Below are 14,879 nucleotides of genomic sequence, written 5' to 3' on the forward strand. Positions count from 1 at the left end.
TGCTAGGACCCCAGCTATTCACAATGGCCCAGTAATTCGGGTCCCAACGCATGAGTAAGCACCGTGTACTCACGCGTGGGACCGATGGAATTGCCAGTTTTCTGCATGCACAGTGCATCAAATCAAATCAAATCAAATCAACTTTTATTGTCATTGTTCGTGCACAAGTGCAGTACAACGAAATGTAGGCTTGCGGCTCCCGAGAGTGTACATTTAGATTAAGACATTTAAACATTCAACATACATTTGGCTTGTAATACATTAACATAAACATAACCATAATAAAGTGCATCGGCAGATGTGCAGGCTTTAGAGTTTATTTGTGGAGTTCAGTAGGATGACAGCCCTGGGAAAGAAGCTGTTCCTAAATCTGGTCGTACAGGTGCGAATGCAATTGTAGCGTCTCCCAGATGGCAGGAGGGCAAACAGACTGTGGCTGGGGTGGGTAGGGTCTTTGATGATGGACCGTGACCTCCGTAAACAGCGTTTCTGGTAGATGTGCTCTATGGTCGGTAGCCGGGTGCCGGTAATGCGTTGGGCAGTTTTGACTACCCGCTGCAGGGCTTTCTGGTCATAGTAGCTACAGCTGCCATACCACACTGTGATACAGTTTGTCAGGGTGCTCTCTATTGTGCAGCGGTAAAAGTTAGAGAGGATCAGGGGTGACAGGTTACATCCCTTCAGCCTCCTTAGGAAATATAGGCGCTGCTGGGCCTTCTTCACCAGAGAGGAGGTATTGAGGGACCAGGAGAGGTCTTCCGTGATGTGGACTCTGAGGAACTTAAAGCTGTCCACCCTTTCCACCACAGCCCCATTGATGTGGATGTGGGTGTGACTTCCGCCTTTAGACTTCCTGAAGTCCACAATGATTTCTTTGGTTTTCTTGATGTTAAGGGCCAGGTTGTTATCGGCGCACCACTTCACGAGATGCTGGACCTCCTCCCTGTAGGCTGACTCATCGTTGTTGGTGATCTGGCCTACTACCGTGGTATCATCCGCAAACTTGATGATGGTGTTGGAACCATGAACAGCCACACAGTCGTGGGTGAAGAGGGAGTAGAGGAGGGGGCTCAGCACACATCCTTGTGGGGCCCCCGTGTTCAGGGTCAAGGGGGGGGAGGTGTGGTTACCTAATTTGACAGACTGGGGTCTGTTTGTTAGGAAGTCCAGGGTCCAGTTGCAGAGGGAAGTGTTCAGGCCAAGAGTTTGGAGTTTGGTGGCCAGCTTGTTGGGGACGATAGGGTTGAATGCTGAGCTGTAGTCTATGAACAGCATTCTGATGTAGGTCTCCTTACCATCTAGGTGATTCAGTGCCGAGTGTAGAGCAGTTGTGATTGCATCCTCCGTTGATCTGTTTGCACGATAGGCAAACTGGTGTTGGTCAAGAGAGGCGGGAACACTGGCTTTGATGTGAGCCAGGACCAGCCTCTCAAAACACTTCATTATGATGGGTGTGAGTGCGACAGGTCGATAGTCATTCAGGCACGTCACAGCCATTTGTTTTGGCACAGGAATAATGGTAGCAGTCTTGAAGCATGTAGGGACTACTGCCTGCGCGGGAAACCGGCTTTTCTGAGGGGTTCAGAGGTCGAACGCGTGCGCACAGGAGTCTGCGCGTGCGCGCTGAAATTCCTTTTTTTTTACAGGGTTGCCCGTGCGATAAGGCCTCCAGTTTTTACGTGAGAAAAAAGCAGACGTAAGTACTTAGTTTTAAAAGGTAAGTGGTCTATTAATTAAAGTTAGAAATTTTTTTCCACAGGTTTATTATTTTTAAAGACTTTACAGTAAGGTAAGTGTATTTTTAGACCCGATTTGTTAAAAAAAAAATTTTTTCAAAAGTTTGAATAATTGTTTAAATTCGTTTTTTACAGTTATTAATAGTTCATTTAATTAGTGGGATTTTTTAAAACTTTTATTTGAAGTTTAAGTACTGTTTTGGGCGCCCGGAGTTTTCATGAGTTTGACAGTTCTTACTATCAAACTCATGAATGAACTTTTGCAACCTCCGATTGGTTGCCCAGTGCTCACGTGATCCCAGCCGGCTCATCGCACTAACTATGCCGCTGGATCATGCAAGCACAGCGCGCCGGGAGCTGAACCGGGCCACTGACAGGAAATCCATGCAGGGCCAGGCTTCAACTGTCGGCGCGCTATGTAAGTGTAGGTCGGGGGCTTATATATTAATGATCTAGACGAGGGAACTAGATGTAATATCTCCAAGTTTGCAGATGACACAGAGCTGGGTGGGCATGTGTGCTGTGAGGAGGATGCCGAGAAACTCCAGTATGATTTGGACAGGTTGGGTGATTGGGCAGATGCATGGCAGATGCAGTATAATGTGGATAAATGTGAGGTTATTCACTTTGGTGGCAAAAACAGGAAGGCAGATTATTATCTGGCAATAGATTGGGAGAAGGGGAAGTGCAACGAGACCTGGGTGTCCTTGTGCACCAGTCGCTGAAGGTAAGCATGCAGGTGCAGCAGGCAGCTAAGAAGGCAAATGGTATGTTGGCCTTTGTAGTGAGAGGGTTTGAGTACAGGAACAAGGATGTCTTGCTGCAGTTGTACAGGGCCTTGGTGAGGCCACACCTTGAGTATTGTGTGCAGTTTTGGTCGCCTTATCTGAGGAAGGATGTTCTTGCCATGGAGGGAGTGCAGTGCAGATTCACCAGACTGATACCTGGGATGGCAGGAATGACGTCTGAGGAGAGATTGGGTCGATTGGGATTATACTCGCTGGAGTTTAGAAGAATGAGAGGGGATCTCATTGAAACTTATAAAATTCTAACAGGACTAGACAGACTAGATGCAGGAAGGATGTTCCTGATGGCGGGGGAGTCCAGAACCAGGAGTCACAGTCTAAGGATAAGGGGTAAGCACTTCAGGACTGAGATGAGGAGGAATTTCTTCACCCAGAGAGTGGTGAACCTGTGGAATTCTCTACCACAGAAGGCAGTTGAGGCCAATTCATTAAATATATTCAAGAAGGAGGTAGATATATTTCTTAAGGCTAAAGGGATCAAGGGATATGGGGAGAAGGCAGGGACAGGGTACTGAATTTGGATGATCAGCCATGATCTCATTAAATGGCAGAGCAGGCTCGAGGGGCCGAATGGCCTACTCCTGCTCCTATCTTCTATGTTTCTATGTAACATCCTCGTAAATCTCCTCTGTACCCTCTCTAAGTGCACAGCACAGATATAAAATGGATGGTTGTGGGAGATTCCTCACAGATATAAAACGTACTATTTTTAAAAAAAATCTCATTCTTGATAATTTTTTTAAAAAGGAGAATCATTTAAAAAATGAAAAGAGATCATTTTAATTACATGATAACAATACTGGTTTGCACTGTGTAGAGTGTGTGTATTGGCTGGCTGTAGACAGTTAAGTAATCCTTAAAGGCGACATCAGCATAGAATTTCACAGCAAAGAAGGAGGCCATTTGGCCCATCGAGCCTGTGCCGGCTCTTTGACAGAGCTCTCCAATTAGTCCCACTCCTGCCCTGCTCTTTTCCCTGTAGCCTGGCAAAATTTTCCCCTCGAGTTCCAATGCCCCTTAACCTTCTCTGCTCTAAGGAGGAGAGCCCTAGCTCCTCCAGTCTCTCCATAAACAGGCGAGTCTTTAAACAATTTAGATGTATCAAGTTATTCAGGATTTTAAAATTCTCATCCTTGCGTTCAAATCCCTCCATGGCCTCCTCACTCCCCCTCCCTATCTCTGTAACCTCCTTCAGCCCCCTACAACCCTCCCTATCTCTGTAACCTCCTCCAGCCCCTACAACCCTCCCTATCTCTGTAACCTCCTCCAGCCCCTACAACCCTCCCTATCTCTGTAACCTCCTCCAGCCCCCTACAACCCTCCCTATCTCTGTAACCTCCTCCAGCCTCTACAACCCTCCCTATCTCTGTAACCTCCTCCAGCCCCCTACAACCCTCCCTATCTCTGTAACCTCCTCCAGCCCCCTACAACCCTCCCTATCTCTGTAACCTCCTCCAGCCCCCTACAACCCTCCCTATCTCCGTAACCTCCTCCAGCCTCTACAACCCTCCCTATCTCTGTAACCTCCTCCAGCCCCCTACAACCCTCCCTATCTCTGTAACCTCCTCCAGCCCCCTACAACCCTCCCTATCTCTGTAACCTCCTCCAGCCCCCTACAACCCTCCCTATCTCCGTAACCTCCTCCAGCCCCTACAACCCGCCCTATCTCTGTAACCTCCGCCAGCCCCCTACACCCCTCCCTATCTCTGTAACCTCCTCCAGCCCCCTACAACCCCCTGAGATCTCTGCGCTCCTCCAATTCTGGCCTCTTATGCAGCCCCCCGATTTCCATCACTCCACCTTTGGCGGCTGTGCCTTCAGCCACCTGGGCTCTAAGCTCTGGTATTCCCTCCCTAAACCTCTCCGCCTCTCTCTCACCTCCTTTATGACTCTCCTTATAACCTTAGCTCTTTGATCCAGCTTTTGGTCACCTGTCCTAATATCCCCTGAAGGGACTTCAGTTAGTTAGAGGGACTGGAGAAGCTGGGGTTGTTCTCCTCGGAGCAGAGAAGGTTGAGAGGAGATTTGATGGATGTGTTCACAATCATGAGGGGTCTGGACAGAGTAGATAGAGAGAAGCTGTTCCCGTTGGCGGAAGGGTCGAGAACCAGAGGACACAGATTTAAGGTGATCGGCAAAAGAACCAAAGGCGACATGAGGAATAACTTTTTTCCACAGCGAGTGGTTGTGATCTGGAATGCGCTGCCTGAGAGGATGGTGGAGGCAGGCTCGATCGCGGCTTTCAAAAGGGAATTGGATAAGTACCTGAAGGAAAGAAATTGGCAGGGTTACGGGGAAAGGGCGGGGGAGTGGGACTATCTGAAGTGCTCTTGCAGTGAGCCGGCATGGGCTCGACGGGCCGAATGGCCTCCTACTGTGCTGCGACCATTCTATGATTGTATGATGATTGACATGAATCAGTCATTCATGAAAGAAAGACTTATGAAATAATACTGAGCGGCCTGCGGGTGGCGCTGTCCAGGGAGAGTATAAATACTCGGGCATGGGCCCAGCTTGCGCAGGACATTCTTAACAGGTACTAGTGAAGGACACAACGAGACCTCCATGTTGTAAAACAGTTGATTCAAGCTTTGTTTAACGCTTAGACCAAGTGCCTAGTGGTTTTCTTACATCAATGACGTGGCTCAGTGTCAGATTTTGCTTGATAACGTGCACGTGAGGCATTTAGAGCACAGTGGCCGAGAAACATGTCCCGTGCGGTGGTGCAAAGCAGGTGTTATCAGACGCTCTGCCCTTTATACGCCGTGCCTGATATTCAGATCTGTCTAGCGCGCGGCCGATCCATTATCGTCCGTTCTGTGACACCACCCGAGGTGAATTTCTCAACCAGTAAATCAGTTTCAAATCCAACCTGTGTCACAATAATAAAGTTTATTTTTAAAAAGGAAACCTTTTTCAAGATATTTTTAAATAACTGAAACACCTTCGGAATTGTTTTTTAAATGGAAAACATTATTAAACGATTTTCATTATTTTTCTAAGAAGCATGTTCTTTTAATATAAAAGTCTTGCTGCAATTGTACAGTACTTTGGTGCTGAATTTGGATGACCAGCCATTAAATGGCAGTACAGGCTCGAGGGGCCGAATGGCCTACTCCTGCTCCTATCTTCTATGTTTCTATGTTTCTCACACTTCTCCGGGTTGAATTCCATCTGCCACTGTTCTGCCCACCTGACCAGTCCATTGATATCTTCCTGCAGTCTGCAGCTTCCTTCTTCATTGGCCAATTTTTGTATCATCTGCAAACTTCTTAATCGTACTTCCTACATTCAAGTCCAAATCACAGATGTATACCACAAAAAGCAGAGGACCCAGTACTGAGCCCTGCGGGAACCCCACTGGAAACAGCCTTCCAGTCACAAAACGCCCTTCGACCATTACCCTCTGTTTCCTGCCTCTGAGCCAGTTTTGGATCCAACTTGTCACTTTGCCCTGGATCCCACGGGCTTTTACTTTCGTGACCAGTTTGCCATGCGGGACCTTGTCAAAAGCCTTGCTTCTTCTTCTTATCGTGTCCACGGACAGTCTATACATAGCCCAGCCAGAACTGGACACATTTTTGCGCCTTGTTGTTGGATTCGGCAAGGTCTGCACAGTGCAGGTTTCCTCTAACGATGGGCATTGCAGGAGATGTTGCATAGTCTGTGCCTCAGTTCCACATTCACAAGTTGTCGGGCTGGTTGAATATCCCCATTTGCTTAGTGACACCTTTGAGCAACCTACACCGGTCCTAAGTCTGTTAAGGCACTTCCAGATTGCCCAGTTGCAATTAGCTCCTGGGGGAAGACTTTCATCAGGTGAAATTTCCACCGCTGGGGGTTGTTCAAGACTGGCGAGCCGGTCTTTCCACAAGGCGATGCGGGCTTCAGATGAGGTTGATTGTAATGGAACAACACTGTTCATGAAGCTCTTCCTTGACTGTAGGCGGCTGGGTGTAGGTGTATGACAATGCAGAGGGTGCCTCTCATCTGATGTTTGATGGAGTCGCTCTTTCTTGCTGGCTACCGTTCTTCTTACATCAGGGGGAGCGATACCCGCCAGGATATATAGGCTGTTAGTGTTTGTTGGTTTTAAGCAACCTGTGATAAATCGGCAGCTTGCATTCAGAACGGCATCCATCTTCTTGGCATGAGTAGACCTTTCCCATGCAGGGCAGGCGTATTCGGCAGTGGAATAGCAAAGAGCAAGTGCACTGGTTCGCAAAAGCCTTGCTAAAATCCATATAGACTACATTTCTATGGCTTTCCTGCTCACATCCCCTCGTTCCATTTTTTTCCCTTAACACCTAATCTAACCAGTCGCTGATTATTGTTTTTAAATACCTGGGGCCCCTAATAAACCCGTGTGTGTGTGTGTGTGTGTGTGTTTGAGTCTGTAGTTTCCGCCTTGCTCTTCGTGTCCCACATTTCACAGATCCCGTCCTGTGCGCCTATGAAGAGGAGAATAATCCAATTTAAACGGAACAAAACTAACATGGGAATGAGCTCTGATGTACGGCGTCGGCCGCCTCTTATTAAGGTTAGAGAGTTATAATAACAGGCCGCCCCCCCCCCCTCCGCCCACCACCATCCCCCTATAAAAGTGAAATCATTGGGCGTCTTTCTGTGTAAAATATAAAGCTCGAATATTTGGGGGCGGGGGGAGAGAAAAAATTGTAACTTCACTCATAATCGATTTTAATAACGGATATATATATATATATATGTGTATGTGTATGCAAAGATATATGTGCGTGTTTATATATTATATATCTATTTGTGTGTGTGATTATGTATATTTATGTATATGTGTATGTGTGTGTTTGTGTGTATATGTGTATGCACAGGTACAGATATATACATATAGATGTGAGTGTGTGCATGTGTGTGTATCTGTTTATATATATATATGTGTGTGTGTGTGTCTGTTTGTATATATGTGCGTGTGTGAGTGTGTGTGTGTGTGTCTGTTTATATATATGTGTGTATGTGTGTGTGTGTGTTTATATATATGTGTGTGTGTGTGTCTGTTTATTTATATATATATATGTGTGTGTGTGTGTGTGTGAGTGTGTGTCTGTTTATATATATGTGTGTGTGAGTGTGTGAGTGTGTGTGTGAGTGTGTATCTGTTTATGTATATATGTGTGTGTGTCTGTTTATATATATATGTGTGTGAGTGTGTGTCTGTTTACATATATATGTGTGTGTGTGAGTGTGTGTGAGCGTGTATCTGTTTATATATAATATATATGTGTGTGTGTGTCTGTTTATTATATATTGTGTGTGTGTGTGTGTGTGTGTGCTTATATATATATGTGTGTGTGTGTGTTTATATATATATGTGTGTGTGTGTGTGTGAGTGTGTCTGTTTATATATATGTGTGTGTGTGTGCGTCTGTTTATATATATATATAATGTGTGTGTGTGTGAGTGTGTGAGTGTGTCTGTTTATATATATATATGTGTGTGTGTGTGAGTGTGTCTGTTTATATCTATATATATATATATATGAGTGTGTGTCTGTTTATATATATATATGTCTGTTTATTATATATATATATACGAGTGTGTGTCTGTATATATATATATCTATATATATATATATGTGTGTGTGTGTGTTTAATTGCCCAACGTTAACTGCGGGAGCCGGTGTTTCTCATGGTATACAAAACTCTCTCTAACCAGTTTTTTTCTATTTATGCTGCTTTCTCTCGGGTCGCAGGGTTTTAATTCCGTGCCTCGGTCTCACAACCTTTCTCAGAATGATTTAAGTGTTTGTATGGACCTAATCAGTCAGTACAAGTGAGAAATAGATTCTTGATTTAACGCAAGGCGCTTTGAAACAGAGCCTGTTTTAATGTATTTTTAATTATATTTTTTGCAGGATTGTTATACCGGAGATGGCGGCATTTAGCAGTAAGTAGTTATCTCGAATAAATATTCCAGGAATCTTTTTGTTGTTTTTTGTCCAGGCTGTGTTTGAGGGGAGGGTGTTTCCTGCTCTGTGCTACGAGGGGCTATAAAAGATTAAAGAGCCAAGCGCTGTGAATGATTGCTGCATCCGACGTTCTCAGGATTGTAAATTCAACCGACTATAGTAGGTGTCTATCGTAAACCCTCTTCGACAGTAAACACTTCAGAGAGTGGAGGAGGGGGTCTGGGCTACAGATCGGAGTAAGGCAGGGAGACAGAGGAGAGAGAGAGAGAGACAGAGAGACAGACAGAGAGACAGAGAGAGAGAGACAGAGAGACAGAGAGAGACAGAGACAGAGAGAGAGAGACAGAGAGAGCGACAGAGCGAGAGAGAGAGACAGAGAGCAGAGAGAGAGACAGAGAGAGAGAGGCAATCCGAGTGAACCAAATCATTACAAAATGCAAAGAAACCTACCTGGAACCGAAAGCCAAAGCAGATTAGAATGTTACCGGGCCCTAAAAAGAGAATATAAACTGGCAGACTACCTCACGACCATCAGAGACACAAAACAGAGACAGACCCTCACCAGGTACAGACTAAGCGACCACCAACTGGAAATTGAAAAAGGCAGATACAAGAAATCCTGGCAGCCTAGAGAGAATAGAATATGCGATCAATGTCTGGCTGGCGAGGTTGAAACAGAAATGCATTTCCTCCTAAAATGCGAAAAATTCAACACATCAAGAACATATTATTCAACAAGCTAAGCCAAACAACCCCAGATTTCAAGGAATTGGATGATCTGTCAAAATTGAGATTAGTCCTAGAGAAGGAGACAGACCATACCTTGGGGCCAAATATGTAACAACATGTCACAACCTGAGGACTGTTTAAAATTAAGACTGTTTAAAATTAATATTGAATGTACCAAATGAAGTACAAAGACTGTTTAAAATTAATATTGTTTCAAAGTAATATTGTATGTACCCAACAAATGTCAAATCGATTGACACCTACAGAATGTTGGAAAACTGTACCTTTTTGCTATGTAAGCTTTGGCAATATGGTTCTCTGTAAACTTTCATGCCAATAAAGCATTTGAACTGAACTGAACTGGAACTGACACAGAGACAGAGAGAGAGAGAGAGAGAGAGAAAGTGTGAGAGAGAAGGTGAGAGAGAGAGAGAGACAAAGAGAGAGAGACAGAGACAGAGAGACAGAGAGTGAGAGACAGACAGAGAGAGAGAGAGAGAGAGAGGGAGAGAATGTGTGTCTGGTTGTTTAACATTCCATCCTTATCTTGTACAAAACGAAAGTATATATATTTTTTAAATCAGCCTTGATAAAGAGTTATTCAACCACTGAATAAAATGGCATTCAAACCAAGATAAGCTGAGTTTGTTAAATACGGCAGTCCTGTCAGAGGGAGAGTTAGCTAGTTATTGCCTTTTATTATATATTATATAAGATTGGTTCTATTCCTTTATTTTGTCCACTTTTCTCATCTCATGACAGCCACTAGAATAAACTAGATATTTTTGCATTGTACTACAGAGAGAGAGAGAGAGAGAAGGAGACAGGGAGACAGAGAGTGATTGAGACAGAGAGAGAGAGTGACAGAGAGAGAGGGAGACAGAGAGAGAGACAGAAAGAGAGAGAGACAGAGTGAGAGAGAAAGAGACACTGAGACAGAGAGAGAGAGACAGAGAGAGACAGAGAGAGACAGAGAGACAGAGAGGGAGAGAGAGACAGAGAAAGAGAGACAGAGAGAGAGACAGAGTAAGAGAAACAGAGAGAGAGAGAGAGAGACAGAGAGGGAGAGACAAATACTGCCAAAATGGGCTCTAACAGTAAATCTAAAGAAAACCAACATCATGATTTTTCAAAAAAGGCCCAGATGTCAGGAAAACAAATTACCAGTTTACTCTCAGTGATACCATCATAGGACACACTATGAGCTTACACTTACCTTGGTCTAACCATCACAGCATCAGGGAGCTTCAGCATAGCAGTGAATGCACTAAAAGAAAAAGCCCGAAGAGCCCTATATGCAATAAAAAGAAAATTCTACAACATCCAAATCCCAATCAAAATCTGGCTCAAAATATTTGACAGCATAATCCTGCCCATTGCACTGTACGGTAGTGAAGTATGGGGCCCGCTAAATCACCAAAGCTACACTAAATGGGAAAAACACACAATAGAAGCCCTACATGCAGAATTCTGCCGAAGCATCCTTCGCACCCAAAGAAAAACGCAACAAATGCATGCAGAGCCGAACTAGGCAGATACCCACTGATAATAAACATCCAAAACGAGCACTAAACTTCCTAAATCACCTCAAATCTAGCTCCCCAGACACCCTTCATTTCAAAGCCTTTCAGACCCAAGAGCTAAAACCCAGAAAAGAGTCCCCTGAGTCAGCTGCTACTGAAACTAAGTACTCAGCCGGACCCTGACCAGCCCCAGACCAACACAGCCGTCCAAACACAATCCGAGTGAACCAAATCATTAAACAATGCAAAGAAACCTACCTGGAACATTGGAACAAAATAACCGAAAGCCAAAGCAGATTAGAATGTTACCGGGCCCTAAAAAGAGATTATAAACTGGCAGACTACCTCACGACCATCAGAGACACAAAACAGAGACAGACCCTCACCAGGTACAGACTAAGCGACCACCAACTGGAAATTGAAAAAAGGCAGATACAAGAAATCCTGGCAGCCTAGAGAGAATAGAATATGCGATCAATGTCTGGCCGGCGAGGTTGAAACAGAAATGCATTTCCTCCTAAAATGCGAAAAATTCAACACATCAAGAAACATATTATTCAACAAGCTAAGCCAAACAACCCCAGATTTCAAGGAATTGGATGACCTGTCAAAATTGAGATTAGTCCTGGGAGAAGGAGACAGACCATACCTTGGGGCCAAATATGTAACAACATGTCACAACCTGAGGACTGTTTAAAAGTAAGACTGTTTAAAATTAATATTGTTAAAAGTAATATTGTATGTACCCAACAAATGTCAAATCGATTGACACCTACAGAATGTTGGAAAACTGTACCTTTTTGCTATGTAAGCTTTGGCAATATGGTTCTCTGTAAACTTTCATGCCAATAAAGCATTTGAATTGAATTGAATTGAATTGAGAGAGAGAGAGAGAGAGACAGAGAGAGCGAGAGAGAGAGAGAGAGAGAGAGAGAGAGACAGAGAGAGAGAGACAAAGAGAGAGAGAGACAGAGAGACAGAGAGAGAGAGAGAGAGTGAGGAACAGAGAGAGAGAGAGACAGAGAGAGACAGAGAGAGAGAGACAGAGAGAGGGAGAGAGAGAGAGAGAGAGAGACAGAGAGAGAGAGACAGAGAGAGAGAGAGAGAGAGACAGAGAGAGAGAGACAGAGAGAGACAGAGAGAGAGAGACAGAGAGAGAGACAGAGAGAGAGACAGAGAGAGAGAGGGAGAGAGAGAGAGAGAGACAGAGAGAGAGTACCGGGCCCTAAAAAGAGAATATAAACTGGCAGACTACCTCACGACCATCAGAGACACAAAACAGAGACAGACCCTCACCAGGTACAGACTAAGCGACCACCAACTGGAAATTGAAAAAGGCAGATACAAGAAATCCTGGCAGCCTAGAGAGAATAGAATATGCGATCAATGTCTGGCCGGCGAGGTTGAAACAGAGATGCATTTCCTCCTAAAATGCGAAAAATTCAACACATCAAGAAACATACTATTCAACAAGCTAAGCCAAACAACCCCAGATTTCAAGGAATTGGATGACCTGTCAAAATTGAGATTAGTCCTAGGAGAAGGAGACAGACCATACCTTGGGGCCAAATATGTAACAACATGTCACAACCTGAGGACTGTTTAAAATTAAGACTGTTTAAAATTAATATTGAACGTACCAAATGAAGTACAAAGACTGTTTAAAATTAATATTGTTTAAAAGTAATATTGTATGTACCCAACAAATGTCAAATCGATTGACACCTACAGAATGTTGGAAAACTGTACCTTTTTGCTATGTAAGCTTTGGCAATATGGTTCTCTGTAAACTTTCATGCCAATAAAGCATTTGAATTGAATTGAATTGAATTGAATTGAATTGAATTGAATTGAATTGAATTGAATTGAGAGAGAGACAGAGAGAGACAGAGAAAGAGACAGAGACAGAGAGAGAGAGACAGAGAGTGAGGAACAGAGAGATGTGCAGGGAGATTTGATTCCACCAGATGCTTCCAGCGGACAACAGCTGAACTTTTATCTGTTTACAATTGATGCAACAAGCCCAGATCTGTATATCATTCCTGAGATTTCTGTGTCCGAATCGCAAGCCTTTCTTCGCTCCTTGACTAATGACTGCTGTAAATGACAGTGCCTGCAGAATGTAAATGGCTGCACTGGAGTACACACTGCTTCTGAATGTACAGACAGATTCCCCCAGATACCCAGGGCCAATAGGGTCAACATCCCTCCAAAACAGAGAGAAACTTCTCCTGATTTGGGATTACTGCTTAAAGATTTAAAATCAAATTAGCAGAAAGCGAGAGAGAGAGAGAGAATGAGAGAGAGAGAGAAAGAATTAAGAGAGGTGGGTAAAGAGACGGAAAGAGAGAGGTAGAGAAAGAGAGAGACAGAGTGAAAAAGAGAGACAGAGAGAGAAACAGAGAAAGAGAGAGAGATGGAGAGAGAGATAGTGAGAAAGAGAGAGGTAGAGAAAGAGAGAGAATGAGAGAGAGTTAGCGAGAAAGAGAGAGAGAGAAACCCAAAGAAAAACGCCAACAAATGCATGCAGAGCCGAACTAGGCAGATACCCACTGATAATAAACATCCAAAAACGAGCACTAAACTTCCTAAATCACCTCAAATCTAGCTCCCCAGACACCCTTCATTTCAAAGCCTTTCAGACCCAAGAGCTAAACCCAGAAAAGAGTCCCCTGAGTCAGCTGCTACGGAAACTAAGTACTCAGCCGGACCCTGACCAGCCCCAGACCAACACAGCCGTCCAAACACCAATCCGAGTGAACCAAATCATTAAAAAATGCAAAGAAACCTACCTGGAACATTGGAACAAAATAACCGAAAGCCAAAGCAGATTAGAATGTTACCGGGCCCTAAAAAGAGAATATAAACTGGCAGACTACCTCACGACCATCAGAGACACAAAACAGAGACAGACCCTCACCAGGTACAGACTAAGCGACCACCAACTGGAAATTGAAAAAGGCAGATACAAGAAATCCTGGCAGCCTAGAGAGAATAGAATATGCGATCAATGTCTGGCTGGCGAGGTTGAAACAGAAATGCATTTCCTCCTAAAATGCGAAAAATTCAACACATCAAGAAACATATTATTCAACAAGCTAAGCCAAACAACCCCAGATTTCAAGGAATTGGATGATCTGTCAAAATTGAGATTAGTCCTAGGAGAAGGAGACAGACCATACCTTGGGGCCAAATATGTAACAACATGTCACAACCTGAGGACTGTTTAAAATTAAGACTGTTTAAAATTAATATTGAACGTACCAAATGAAGTACAAAGACTGTTTAAAATTAATATTGTTTAAAAGTAATATTGTATGTACCCAACAAATGTCAAATCGATTGACACCTACAGAATGTTGGAAAACTGTACCTTTTTGCTATGTAAGCTTTGGCAATATGGTTCTCTGTAAACTTTCATGCCAATAAAGCATTTTAATTGGAATTGGAATTGGAGAAAGAGGGGTAGAGAAAGAGCGAGAAAGGAAGAGATGGAGGTAGAGAAAGAGAGAATCAAATAGTGAGACTGAAAAAAGAGATAGATAGAGAGATAGATAGATGGGGAGAGATAGATAGAGAGATAAATAGATAGACAGAGAGAGAGAGAGAGAGAGAGAGACAGAGAGAGAGAGAGAGAGAGAGAGAGACAGAGAGAGAGAGACAGAGAGAGAGAGACAGCGAGAGAGAGAGAGAGAGAGACAGACAGAGAGAGAGCTAGAGAGAGATAGTGAGATAGAGATAGAGAGATAGAGATAGAGAGATAAAGAGAGCTAGAGAGAGAGCTAGAGAAAGCTAGAGAGAGATAGTGAGATAGAGAGATAGAGAGAGATAGAGAGATAAAGAGAGAGATAGAGAGAGATAGATAGATAGATAGATAGATAGATAGATAGATAGATAGATAGAGAGATAGAGAGATAGATAGACATAGAGAGAAAGAGACAGAGATGGAGAGAAACCGAGGGAGACAGAGTGAGAAAGATGCAGAGACAAAGAGAGATTTAGAAATCTCCCATCCCCCCCCCCCACACACACACACACACGCACATATATATAATTATATATATATTATATATATATATATATATATACACAAATGTACTGGCAGTGTTCTGTAATTTAAGAATCACTTTCAAAGGAGTTACAT

At 43.7% G+C, this 14,879-nt stretch overlaps 1 long non-coding RNA gene across 1 annotated transcript in view; it reads left to right on the forward strand.

Annotated features, from left to right (window-relative positions):
* The first annotated feature begins 709 nt into the window (after positions 1–709).
* The window catches only part of LOC147097193 (uncharacterized), a 16,736-nt gene continuing 2,566 nt past the window's right edge, over positions 710–14,879 (forward strand). The window contains exons 1-2 of the long non-coding RNA XR_015074500.1: positions 710–1,696; positions 8,430–8,461. This is a non-coding gene — a long non-coding RNA (uncharacterized LOC147097193). The remainder of the gene's footprint in view (positions 1,697–8,429; positions 8,462–14,879) is intronic.

Source organism: Somniosus microcephalus, chromosome 33, assembly GCF_052327205.1.
Source record: "Somniosus microcephalus isolate GS21.2 chromosome 33, FLI_Smic_1.0, whole genome shotgun sequence".
Classification (NCBI taxonomy): Eukaryota; Metazoa; Chordata; class Chondrichthyes; order Squaliformes; family Somniosidae; genus Somniosus; species Somniosus microcephalus.